Raw genomic sequence first — 5,182 nt, forward strand, 5'->3', positions numbered from 1 at the left:
GGGGAATAAAATGGTAGAAACCTCAGGAAGAGCAACTGAGGAGACATCCCTCTTCCAGGACAGACATACGTGCAATAGCTATATAGCTTAGCTTTTCTCTTTCCTTCATAACAATGTCATGAAGGAAAGAGAAAAAGAGAGAGAGGAAGAGAGAGGGGGAGAGATGCATAGCAATCATGGTAACAATAGCATATCACATAACAATAGTGATAGATTATCAAGTGTTGATAAGAATCCCATGCATATATTAATAATGGAGGCATGACTCGTAATAATGGCAGTAGAAGGTCATGTCGACCAGGATCATGGAACAGCGCAGTCAAGGCCCATAACACAGGCACAGCATCAGACAGGACCACAGCAACAGCACAACCAAGAACATGATCCAGGCAAGCCGGAGTTACATCATGAGGGCAGCCGCAGCACAAGCATGGACAAAAGCAGGATCACAGCATCAGCACAGCTATCACTACGATCCGGACGCAACCAAGTTTGCAGCCAAGATCGGAAAACTATGAAACAAGGGAGCACAAATGCTCCGGAGAAGAAGCCGAGTTAGTGTATGGTGTTTGTAGAAACATACCATACTAATATTTTATGATATTTTGACTGAAAAACTATACTATGATGATTTTGATGATTTTTGGACAACATACTAACCTATGATGTTATTTAGGATTTTTGGATGACATACTCTACTATGAGGATTTTTTAATGATTTTTTGACGACATACTATACTACGATGTTTTGTTTTGTGATTTTTTTGGTTGACTACAGTGTGACCTTTCGGTCATATCTTGGTTGACATACCGACGATGCACTATGGTATGACTTTCTGGTCATATTTTGGACCACATACCATACTATGATTTTTTTTGGTCATATTTTGGACGATATACAAAATTATGACTTTTTGGTCATATTCTGGATGTCATACTATAGTATAACTTTTTGGTCATATTTTACGACTATAGTATGACCTTTCAGACATATTTCGGACAACATACTATAGTATGACTGTTGGGTCATATTTTGAACGACATGCTTTGGTAACCTTTTGGTCATATTTTTGACGACATGCTAGACCATGACTTTTTGGTCGTATTTTAGACGACGGACTACAGTTTGACTTTCTAGTCATATTTTGGACCACATACCCTAGTATGACTTTTTTGACATATTTTGGAAATCTCACTATAGTATGACTTTTTGGTCCTATTTTGGACGGCATACAATAGTGTGACTTTTTGGTCATTTTTGAGACAACATACTATAGTAGGACCTTTTAGTTATATTGTGGATGTCATACAAGTCAAGTAAAGTCAATTTTATTTATAGAGCCCATTATCACAAAACATGGTTTGCCTGAGTGGGCTGTACAGTTTACGACATCCCTCTGCCCTTAGACCCTCACATGACCCAAGGAAAAACTTAAAAAAATTAAAAAATAGATGTGGTAAATAACAAATGAAATACAATCATGGCAAAAAGGAAAGAGAAAGAGAGAGGGGAGGAGAGGGGGAGAGAGGTTGAGAGAGGGGGAGAGAGGCACAGCAATAGTAGAAACAGATGCATGTCATATTACAATAATGATAGATGTGAAATCAAACGAAGTCTCAAACGAAAGTATAACTTTTTGGTTGTATTTTGGATGACATACTATAGTATGACTTTTTCGTCATAGTTTGCATGACATACTGTGGTCGTATTTTGGACCACATACTCTAGTATGACTTTTTGATGATATTTTGGACGATACTATATACTATATACTATGACTTTTTGGTCATATTTTGGACCTCATACTACAGTATGACTTTCTGGTCATATTTTGGACCACATACTATACGATGACTTTTTGGTCATATTTTGGACCACATACTACACTATGACTTTTTGGTCATATTTTGAATGACATACTATAGAATGGCTTTTTGGTCATGACTTTTGGTCAAATTTTGGACCACATACTATATTATGACTTTTTGGTCATATTTTGGACCAAATACTAAACTATACTATACTATACTATACGATTCCAGTTAGTGGGGGACGTGCCCGAGGTGAGTTGCAGAGCGCAGCACTGTGTACAAATATTGTTCATTAATGCCTGTAAGTCCACTGTATGAACATTAAATGCACTGTTATGTAGGGAAATGTTCGGGAGGAGAGTTATGAGTGGGTTGCTGTGCACTTTTATGTGCTAAAATATTCATACAGCGATGACCCCAAGTCTGTCGATGGCCTGCTTGCCAAGGAGGTCAGGGACGGCTTCATGATCGGTCCGTTTGCTCATCCCCCTTTTCCGATGTTCCACATCAGCCTGCTCGGTGTCGCTACTCGAAAGTACTCCCGCAAGAACGCATTATAATGGGTCTCTCGGCTCCACATGGTTGCACTGTCCCTAGCATTAACAGCCTGATCCCCAGCGAGGATTTTTCCCTCCACAATGCCATGCCTTGGCCCTCATCAAACGTGCTGGGAAGTGTCCCTGGTTGTCTAAAGCGGACATCACCAGCGCTTTCAAGATTCTCCTCCTGCACCCTGACTTCTGGCATTTCTTTGGTGTCCACTGGCGTCATGCTTATTACTTTGCCGTCAGGCTCACATTCAGGTGTATGAGCAGAAACTCTTCGACACCTTATCAGAAGCGCTTTGCTGGATCCTGTCGAACAACCATAACCTTCTGTTCCTAGTCCATCTTTTGGACGACTTCCTTGTCGTCACCCCTCCCACTTCGCTGCCGGCTTCTAGTCTCACTGCTCTCATGACGGTTTTCTCGGACCTCGGCATCCCTTTGTCCACTGAGAAGACTCAGGGCCCTGCCACCTTCTTTGAATTCCTCGGTGCCTCGATACGGTACTGTTTAAGAAGCTTTGAGAAGCTTAACCGCATATGCCTTTTGATCTCAAATTTTCTCCTTGCCCCGCGTTGTACCAAACGTCAGCTCCTTTCCGTCCTGGGCCACCTCAATTTTGCTCTCCGCATCGTTCCCCAGGGGCGGGCCTTCCTTTCTCACCTGTTGTCTGTCACTTCTTCTGTCCCATCGTTCATGACCTCCATCTTTCTTGACGTGCCGAGCCGTGCCGAGCTCCGCTTCTGGCTCTATCTCCTTGGCAATTGGAGTCTACTTCTTTTACAACGATCACCTGTCTCATCCTCAGGACATCAACCTGTTCACTGACACGGCTCTGTCTGCCGGTTTTGGGGGTTTTTACGATGGAAGATGGTTCGTAGGCAAATGGCCCCTGGAGTTGGAAGGAGACTGCCAGGTCACTTCATCTGCTCTCTCTGAGATCTACCCCATCATTGTTGCCGCCATGTTGTGGGGCCATGAATGGAGTCGCAAATCTGTCCTCATCTACTCAGACAATCTCACAGCAGTTGATATCATAAATAAAGGTCGCTCCAACTCACCATCTATCATGCTTTTCTTGCGTCGGCTAACCTGGCACTCTTTCAATCACCAGTACATCCTCCATGCAGCTCATGTCCTGGGCCATGTCAATGCCATAGCTGACTCAATGTCTCGTTTTTAAGATTTTTAACAGTGCTGCTGGCATTGATCAGGTTTTTAATTTCTCACCTTTCTTCAAGACGGTGGGAAAGACGGTGAGGTCATCAGGGCTCTCAAAGAACTGAATCCTTAATAAAACCTGCTTGCCCAGATTATTTACAGCCTCTTTTTTAAAAATGGCAGCGTAATTTATAAGTGTACCTTTGTGTCACATTTTTAATGTGACCTTGTCAACAAATACTATCCCAAAGGACTGGAAAACTGCCTTTGTTATTCCACTTCTGAAAGGAGGAGACCAAGTATTTTAAGCAATTACAGACCAATCTCTAAACTCTCTGTCCTGTGCAAAGGTGCTTGAATCTTTGGTCTCTAACCAATAAAAGAATACCTCTGACAAGGCCGAACGTAGACAAGAGCCCAAATGCACGACTCAAGAGACAAAAGGATCAAACACAAAACGATTTATTAAACAAAGTGCAACAAAAATTCTCTCACACAGAGAAATTGTGAACACTGAAAATCACTCGATGGAGGAAGCAAAAAACTTTCAAACACTAAAAAACAGAAAATCACTCAACTGAGGAAATAACTACTATCACAAAAATAACAAAGAGCTAACAAAGTAACAAACAAAACACTGTACTTGACCAGACTTTGAGGCAGAGCAAACAACAAACAAAACTTGACCTGACAATGGTTCTAGGCATGGAAATGGCACTGGTTCAATGACTCGACGGACAAGACGAATTGGCACAGGACAAGGGCGGGGGCCGACAATCACACTGGCGGGAAAACATACAAAGGGAGGAAGTCACCTGAAACGAGAGGAGAGTTAGAATTTTTTTTTTAAAACAGGAAATCACGAGACAACATAGACACGGGACAAAAAGAACAAATCAACATAAGCTTTTGAGTATCTTCAGTGTGCATTTGACAGAGACAAGAACAACTTGTAGAACAGCTTGTTCTAAACACAGACAAAACAAAACTTATGTTTTTCACCACCTTAAGAATATTTGGATCTGTTTTGTCTGAGAAAACTGTTCCCAGACACAGTTAACAAATTGAGTTGGTCTGTACTTTTAAATACTTTGGACAGCAAGTTGTCTTTTAAAGGACATATCCAGTATATTGCGAAAAAAACTGAAACTTTTATTTGGATTTTCTTATAGAAACAAGTCTTGTTTTTCTTTTTATGTGAAACACAGACTGACTGACCTTCTTACCGTTCATTGATTATGGTGATGTGCTTTACATGAATGCCTCTGCTCACTGTCTTCACATGCTGGATAACATGTATCACAGGGCTCTGAGATTCATACGAACTTTGGATATCTCACCCACCCCTGCGTTCTGTACTCAAAAGTGAGCTGACCTGCTTTATGTACACATCACCTGTGTTACTGGTATGTTTTTATTTTCAAGTCCATTATCAGCAAACTTCTTCCTTATTTATTGTCTCTTTTAAACCTGAAACATGGACAACACAATCTCCGTTCTAAGGACTTTTTGCGTTTTGAAGTTCCCAAAGTCTGAACAGAAATAGGAAAGAAAGCTTTCAGGTTTTCCGCTCCTGCTACATGGCACAATCTCCAGACTGATCTTCAGCTTCAAAACTTAGTGACCCTGAAACTGAGTTCAAAACTATGGTGAAATCCATTGAG

At 41.3% G+C, this 5,182-nt stretch overlaps 1 pseudogene; it reads left to right on the top strand.

The window, feature by feature from the left end:
• The first annotated feature begins 274 nt into the window (after nucleotides 1-274).
• Nucleotides 275-3,540, top strand: LOC121938439 (annotated as a pseudogene).
• Nucleotides 3,541-5,182: the final 1,642 nt, after the last annotated feature.

This window comes from Plectropomus leopardus, unplaced genomic scaffold (genome assembly GCF_008729295.1).
Source record: "Plectropomus leopardus isolate mb unplaced genomic scaffold, YSFRI_Pleo_2.0 unplaced_scaffold29494, whole genome shotgun sequence".
Taxonomy (NCBI): domain Eukaryota; kingdom Metazoa; phylum Chordata; class Actinopteri; order Perciformes; family Serranidae; genus Plectropomus; species Plectropomus leopardus.